Genomic DNA, 9,244 nt, shown 5'->3' with positions numbered 1-9,244 from the left:
TAGAGAATGTGATAGCTAATTTTTTAAAACATGGGTTATATCCAAGATATATTTTGGAGGAAAGAAGAGAGTGGGCAAAATGGTATTTACTCCTTTTTTTTTTTAAGTTGGTATCAAAGGCAGCAACTTATCTGACAATAAGCTTTTGTACATAAGAGTAGAAGGAAATAAATGTTTCCTATTATGTGCCAAATTTATCTCCTGGAAAAAAAAAAACAAAAATTAAACCAAATAAATGGTTAGATGGCTCGTGTTCTATATCAAATCAAGAAACATGAAGCTAAAGATATCACAATACCAAGCAGTTTCACCCTTACCCACTGTCCTGATCATATGGTGATTATGCAAATGATAGCCATAAAGACAAACAAGGGAGAAGGGTATTTGACTGTCATCCTTGACTCTGGAAAAATTGGAATCAGCTGCAGAGATGATTCATAAAGATGTATGGTTCTTTATCAACACCTTCAGTAAGAATAAAGGAGTATTGACATTGACCAAAAGGACAAGAGTTCAGAAACTGATTGGCTACCCAACATGACTTACAGGATCACCACAAACAGTGCAAAGGAGACTTGGATTGTATGGCACAGCACTGAACATTGCTATGGCTTTACAAGCTCTTAAATAAAAGGCTAAGGATTATAACTGGAGGGAAATTGAGCATAGGACACTCCTTGTTTGTGACTCACCATCCATTCTTAACACAGCCAAGGTAAACAGGGCGGGTTCTATAGCCAGAGTGCCTGCATGAATCCTGGCTCTGCCTCTTCCTAGCTGTGTGAACTTCCTCTCTCTGGGTCTTGGTCACCTCACCTGTAAGATGAAAAAATATTTTTCACTATCACAATATATTATATTATTGCAAGACAACTGGTATGTTCCAAGTAAAATATATTTCATGGCTTAAACAAAAAAAGAGATAATTTGTAATATTTAGATATTTGGGAATATGAATATATATCTTCATTTAACTCTAGAGAATCCTCAAGTTTGGCTCCTGGATAATATACTAATATCTATCTATTCCCCATTCACCATTCAGGAAGTCATACAAGTATACTATCAAGTACTGCCACACAAATATACTACCAAATACTGCGATTGACCACAATGTTGTTTGTTTGTTTTTTAAGATTTTATTTATTTACTCATGAGAGACACAGAGAGAGAGAGGCAGAGACATAGGCAGAGGGAGAAGCAGGTTCCATGCAGGGAGCCTGATGGGGGACTCGATCCTGGGACTCCAGGACCATGCCCTGGGCCAAAGGCAGGCGCTAAACCACTGAGCCACCCAGGGATCCCCAATCACAATGTTTAATAAAAGGTAATCAATGGTTAAAAATTAAGGAATATGCATTTTTAAATCTTTCATTACCTTTTTTCTGTAAGATGAGAATTTAATGGTACTCATCTCATACAGTTGTGGTAAGGATTAAATATGCTAATAAATGTCAACATATAATATGCACTGTATTATTAGCTGTTATTATTATTATCATTGTAACTTCAAGTAGTACTATTATTGTTATTATATTTTACATTCTCCTTCCTAACATCAATATCTGGAGTTTCCTCTCTCAACTCGATCTTCCATTTTGTACCCCGTGGGCACCAGGAGTGGAACCCACTCAGCCTAAACCCATCAGTATATCTCACTTAACCTAAGTCAGAGAAACCTGGCTGCCTCATGCAGGAAATCCTGAGACACACACTCTCCTCCCTCCTGGGCGAGGTAGCCAAAGAAGTGAAACTCACCTCCCTTGTGGCTGTGGAGTTTCCTGGAGATGCTGAGGATGGAGCCTGCCCAGAAGTGGAAGGCCAAGAATGAATCCTACTGGCAACATTAAGTCCTAGGTCAGCCAAACCCAGCTTCCCTGGAATGTTCGATTACATGATTATAAATCTCCTTTGGCTTAAGCTAATTTGGATCTAATTTTGTTTCTTAGATCTTTTATATATTCATGACTACATTGATAGAGGTGTTATTAATATATTTTTATTTAAAAGACAAAGGATTATTATTTGATGAGGATTGTCTCAGAATCTACACAAATGGGGGCTTAAGTGACTTGCATCTAGTTCTTAACCACTACCCTAGTCCATTTGGGCTGCTATAACAGAATACCATAAGTGTTATAAACAACAGAAATGTGTTGCTCACACTCCTGGAGGCTGGGAAGTCTATGATCAGGGTGCTGGCAGATTTGATTATCTGGTGGAAACCTGCCTCCTAGTTCATGGACTGCTGTCTTCTCTCTGTGTCTTCATATGGCAGAAAGGGCAAGGGAGCTCTCTGAGGTCTCCTTTATAAGGGCACTAATCTCATTCATGAGGGCTCTGCCCTCATGCCCTAATCGCCTCCCAAAGGCCCCACTTCCTAATATCATCACACTGAGTTTCTACATGTGAATTTGGGATGGGGAGACAAACATTCAGTTCAAACCAAATGTAAATATGTAAACACAAAAGCCCAAATTTGAAGAGCAACGCAACGCAAATTATAATCACATGTACCTGAAGATACTCTAGCATTTCATAGCTCTCTTAAGAAAGTCATCTCTACTTGCATTGTCTCAAATATCATGTGGCAGTTTATCCAAGACTTCCCATTGCTCTTTCAGGCACCAGTTGGGGCTCTTTCAAGTGCAAGTAGTAGAAATCCTTCCAGAATTAATTTAAACCAAAAAGATAATGCTGTGGCTAATTCAAATGGGAAATCTAGGGCTATGTTAGGAATAGTTTAATCCAAGAGCTCAAATTATGTGATCAGGAATCTGTTTTTCTCTCTTTCAGCCACGTTTTTCTTTAGTATAATGGCAAAAGCATGAGCTCTAGAAATGGGCTGCCAGATTTAGAATCCCAGATCCACCACTTCCTAGCTGTTTGACACTAAACAAATCACCTGACTACAATTAGCCTCAGTTTTTAATCATAAGAATGGAGGAGATAATATTCACCCCACAGGTTTTGGGGGAGGATTAAATGGATTAAAAATATAAATTACTTGGGGCACCTGGGTGGCTTAGTTAAGTATCCAACTCTTGATCTCAGGTCAGGTCTTGATCTTAGGGTTGTGAGTTCAAGCCCCATGTTGGGCTCCATGCTGGGTGTGGAGCCTACTTAAGAAAACAAACTGCTTTATCATCATCATTTTTATCAGCATCAGGCAGGATCTTTCCACCAGGTGATCCTTATGTGATCCTTCGTGAAAGAAATTCTTGGTGAGACCAGAGCACCTATTTCTGGAGAGCATCAGCAAAAAGCCCCAGAAATCATTCTTATTTGCCAAACCTGGATCGTGTACCCTCTCCTACACTAGAGAGTGGGGTTAGCCCAAGCTGAACAATTTGGGGTGAAGGTAGAAGGTAGAAGGAAAAATTAGAGTGCCATTACCAAAAGAGGAAAGAGAACTTAGTCAAAAGCAACAAATGTCCACTACAAAGCCAGCTATGCCTATGATTATTCAAATAGTAAATAATAGTAGTTGCTGCTTTACATAGTGAAGAATAGTATTCATGCAAAGGCACAGCCTTTGAGCCTGCTTGTAAGAAAAAGTCCCTTACTATTTAAAAAGTTGAATTTGATAATTATAAAAAGTCCCTCCCAGACTCCATGAGATTGAGATTCTGAAAAATGTTGAGACATAATAAAAAAAAAAAACAGAAATAAATCTTTGGGCATTTACAGAATGGACAGCAATTATCATGAAGTCTCCATGTCTGAGATAAACAAATGATGGTACTGAGCATTTGGTATAATTGGAATTAGCCATGAATGCTTCAGAGATGTGCGTAGTTTTGGAGGATCACTTCCCTTTCAATATGAAAGAACAAAACAAAGTTTAGATAAAAAATTGCATATGTGAAATTTATAAAAACAAAAGCATTTTAAGCCTATTACCAATCTTCTCATTATAAAGTAAAAACTATATTATTTTATCATACAAAATTATAGTACAAACATGTTACCTTTCAGGGTAGACAAGAGATATACATCTCACAAAATTAATTACAATTTTTTCAATTCTCCAAAAAGTAAGGTAAAGTACAAAATAACTTCTAAATGTAATATCACCCAAAACAATAGAAGCAAATTAAAAAGCACTAATATTGTTGAAATATCCACAGTACTTTTAATAAGTCAGCACAATAAAGAGTGAATAGAAATTTTTTTTTAAAGTTGGGCTCCCTGGGTGTCTCAGTCTGTTAAGCGTCTATCTTCAGCTCAGGTCATCATCTCAGGGTCCTGGGATGGAGCCCTGAATTGGGCTCTCTGCTTAGCGTGGAGACCACTTCTCCCTCTCTTCTGTCCCCTACCCCCACCTCATGCCCTCTCTCTCAAAATAAATAAAATCTTTTTTAAAAATTCACAAAAAAAGAAAATTTCATAAATTGAATGGAAAATAAACACTTTGTGAGAATTCTTCACCTTGACAATTAGGAAGGGAGTCTCTTCTAGGGCACTCAACCTGAAAACCATGTATCCTTTCACATAATGACTCAGCCTACCTTATGCCCCTGGTTGCTGGGGTTATAATCACAAAAGACTTTGTCTTCCTCCCTTTGTCCTGGGGGTTTTAATAGACTGTTTGAAGCTGTTTTCTTTCTCCTCTCTCTTCTACTTATCCCCCTGGGACTTAGTTTCCAGATCATTCCTCTCAGTCTCTGTAGTACACAAACACCAAAACTGAGATCTGAACTGAGGTCTCATTTAAGCATTGATAGTCTTTATGTCTCTATTTTTTCTGATGCGGGTGATTTAAATTAATTAGCAAATGGACTGTTCAGAAAGTGTAATCAGACACATTAAGTCCACAGAGTAGAATTGCTTTTCCCTCTGTGTTTAGTGTCCCACCAACAAGGAGTTGGTCAGTAAACTGCAGGCTCTCAGGAGGATTCCTTTGTGGGTTTAATCTGGTTACAACTACCAAAACACCTACTGTATACAGCAGAATCCCATGTCCCTTGTCCTGAAACTCTTGAATCTTTGTATTAATTTTTCAAGTAACAACAGTACATCATAAGTAGAGGGCAAATTTGAAGCTGTTTTTCTAGCAGAGGTGAAGATTTACACAAATTTCTCTCACTTTCCCCAGTAGATCCCACAAATAAAAAGGGCAATAAGATTGTGGCAGGGCCCTGAGCCCACAGAAGTTCAGCTTGTGGCAGTGACACTCATGCTCTTCCACTCAGACAATGACCAATCCGATGACTTTTGGCATCTTGGGCCCATATCACTAACAGGCTGAAATAATCATCAAAGATCTTTGTTTGACTCCAAGATGGCTATTTCCAAAAACTATTCCTGCTCCATGGCCTTGACAGCGAAACAACTCAGCACCACCTCAACCTCAAATTTGTCTGCCTTCCAAAACATATCTCTATCAGTCTGGAAAATCAGGAATCAATGGGAAATTTCTTTCCAAACTGTTAGCTATCTCCAGATTTTCCAGCTAGTGGGAACCTGAAAAATCCCTAACTACTAGTTTTCTATGGAGGGAGACCAAAAAAACATTTTTTAATAGATTATCCACAAGTGTGGGACAAAACTTTGTGTTCAGAGTTAAGATATGCAATAGTGAAATATAGAACACACACACACACACATATACACGCACACACATACACACACGCACACACACCTTTATCATTACTCACCAAATCAGCCTCTTCTTTCCTAAGACAAAAAGAAGTCCCCATCTGCCTGAGATTCACATATAACTACTTCTATCATAATTAAGAGATTCAGCAAAGAAAGAAAAATCCTCAAAGGAAAAAAAAAAAGAAAGAAAGCCATTTCTAAACCTATAAAAAGATCATATCCAGGAAAATGCGGCTGATAGATGATTATGATATTATATCATATTACATGACATGATTATAACATGGGCAATAGCCAGAGGCTGAGTACAGGTGGTCTGAAAGATTAAAAAAACACAAATGTATGAGTGTTCCTTATAATAATGACTCATCCCTCTTGGGGAGCAGCTGTTCCAGACCAGGCCAGTCCTAGGACATCCTGTGAAGTTTTAGCAGTGCCCCAACTGATCTTAAGGGTTAGGTCCAGTGGGACATTTGGGTCAGAACTGCTAGAACCATGCTGTCCCTTCCTTTCTCCCACCTGGCCACCACCACCAGCAGTCTGGAGGGCTTCCTGTGGAACAGGGGATGACTTGTGACTGGGCTGGACATCTCAGAATCACTGTAACCACAGCACATCCCACATTCCTGAGACTGGAGTCAAAACATTCTCCTATGTAGTGGCTAATCATCCAGAATCAGAGTTTCTGATCCAATTGCCTTATTTCCCTGTACAACTTCTAGTTTCAAGCACAAAAGAAAAAAAAATAGGGGAGAAAAATCTGGGCTCTTTTATTAAAGTCCTACTAAAACTGAAAGCAAACAGAGAAGTCAGAATTCCATGCAAAAATGCTCTGCTGGCATTTGGGAAAATTCATGTGAAGCCAAAGCTCAGAGGACAAGAGGGAGCCAAGGAACAGAAAACTCAGAAAAAAGCAGGAAATATCACCCAACAAGATTTCACCACGTACTGGTAGGTTTGTGTAAACTTGGTGCTCGAGGTAAACCAATAATTAATGGCTACGAAACCACCACTTGGTCATTCAAATGGCCAAGATCCTTAAAATACAGACATCCGGTTGAAACTATTTCAGTAAATGGTGTTCCTACCACTTCTAAATTCATAACCATAAATCTTTGGAATTAAAGTATATTCTTGACCATTCTACCTAGACAAGAAAGCAGTCACAGTTCTATGGACTCATGGATCTGTAAAAACAAGGCTGAATTATCATTACTTTTTTTTTTCTTTAAATCTTGTTACTCTGGCTCAAGTCAATCTTCTCATATTTAAAAAGATTTATTCTCACATGAGCAATGTGATCCATAGAATCAGCAGGCTATTAAAACTTTAGCTTTTTTTTTTTTTTTGGCTGTTTTCCATAAACGTCTCAAACATTTTTTTTCTTATAAATATCCAGTCTGGGGGCAGTAAAGAGTGATGGGACATGTTTATTTTGGGAAATAGTCAACAATCTCAATAACCATGACCCATCTTTGCATACAAGCCAGTCTGGTAGATTTGCCAATCCTCTGAATAGGAGGTAAAGGCCGTAACTGGCTGCTTTCAGTACTCTTAGGTGTCCCAATTTGTAATCAAGTATCAATTGGCATGGACTCAAATATCTGTGCGTGATAACACAAAACTTAGGGTTAAACATAGATGTATCTAAATTTCATCCAATCCAATTTCTCAGTTTTTCTTAGGCCAAGTGTTCAGTGAGCCCAGGCATACTTGTAAGTGTGGGGCCAGCCATTGTTTGAGAACTCCATATTTGAAGGGAATATTTACTCCATGCCATATTTACCGCGTGATCTCAGGGACAAAGTCAAAATCAGAACCCCTTCAAGGTTCTAGCAAGCACATATCATCACTTTGTGCTCAAAGCAGTCTTGTTCATCACCTTCAGTTTGGGGTTCCTGGCATTGTCAACCACTCTGCACAGATTTGCTTGGCTGCCACCTTCACACTTGAGGGTTTTTTCTAGAAGAAAAACATAAGTTTTCAAGTTGCAATTTTATTATCACATATTCCAGATGTTTCGGGTAGATTAAATGAAAATAAAATTGTATAAATCACATGCAGTCATAGGTGATTTCAAATGCTCCTGAATGACATTAAACATAAGGAATTTAACTTTAGTATTGCTAACATAATCTCGACTAACTACATTATCCCTGTTGTCTGAACTATCTGTAAACCATTCAGGCCGTTCACCAATTTCTGGTTCCCTCCTTCCTGGCACATAGTAGGATCATACTTTTGACCCTGCTGAACCTAGCATGGGTCTATGACTCGCTTTGGCCAGTTAATGCAAGCAGAAATGTCACTGTGAGAAGGAAGCTGTAGGAGCCAATGCCATTTGACCACATTAGTTTCTTCTTCAGCCACAGTGATCATCCATGCTCTCAGTGTGGCTGCTCCACCATGCTAGATCCCTGAATGAGGGTGACAAAAATATGCAAAATGGATAACAATATGAACAATAAATACATATTACTTTAAATAATTGAGCTTTGGGAGTTGTTTGTTATGGCAACAGAGCCTAGGGAAAAAATATATGGGATATGAAGCACTATGGCGAATGTTACTATAATCTAAAAGAGAAGAAATTTGAGGCTATATCTGTTACACTGTAGCATATATGAGTATGTATCCTTTTATATATATACACATTATAATACTACATATTCTATATTACTGTATATTATTATATTGCATATATCATTGTTAGCCGCCTATTAAAACAGACTTCTCTCCCATCTCCTCTACAAAAAAAAAAAAAGAAAAAAACCCTTCTCAAATCAATCAGATAATCTAAATGCTGGAAAATAAATGCTCATGAATCTCAAATTAACGGAGACTCCCCCCATCAAAAAAGTACTTGATCCATTTGCCGAAATCATTTGCAGAGTTCCACATCTCCTCTAAGACCAAGTACATTAATCAAACACAGGGCTTCAAGGGGGCTTCATTTTGAGCAACCCAACGGACAAATAAATTAGCTGCCAATGGCTCTTTTGTAATGTAAGAGGACCAGGCTGACCCAAGGAGACAGGAGTAAATCATGAAGGAAACTGTCCACGCAAAAGCAGCATTTGGGCACCTGAAGGAAACCAAGGAAGCCATCCTGCGTACTCTCATTTCCAAGAGCGTAAGCCAAGCACATGTGTGTTTATTCGCTAATAAGAAGCTGCAAATGTCCCGTGTCTGGCTGATTTCTTATGTGCTACAACCATACAGATGTTTATGGCTGGGTACACGTCTGAGTGTTGTGCTCAAATGCGGCAGCTCATAAACTTGATCACGCATATTATACCTATGATCTGTAAGAATGTTTCCCTTCCACACAGTGTATTTCTGGAAGGTTTTCTTCTCTCTCGCCTGGATGGATTTCCTGAGGTCCCTCATTGAAATATGGGCAGAACTGTCCACTTCTACTTTGCAGAGCTTTTCGCTGGTGACTCAGTGAGGGATGATGTCATATGTTATCCAGCACCGGGCTGGTGTGGCTCCCTCTGCTCCCCTAAACCATTCCCTCTGTGTCTGGGGCGGACAGCACTCCCCTGTCGTCAGCGTCTTCCCAGCCAGCCCCAGGCAAACAGCCTGCCCAGCAGCAGATGAAACAGGAAGTCTGACAGCTTGAGTCTGCAGTGGGACC

Source organism: Nyctereutes procyonoides, unplaced genomic scaffold (genome assembly GCF_905146905.1).
Source record: "Nyctereutes procyonoides isolate TBG_1078 unplaced genomic scaffold, NYPRO_anot_genome, whole genome shotgun sequence".
NCBI classification, from domain to species: Eukaryota; Metazoa; Chordata; class Mammalia; order Carnivora; family Canidae; genus Nyctereutes; species Nyctereutes procyonoides.
Note: the sequence above shows the minus strand (reverse complement) of the source record.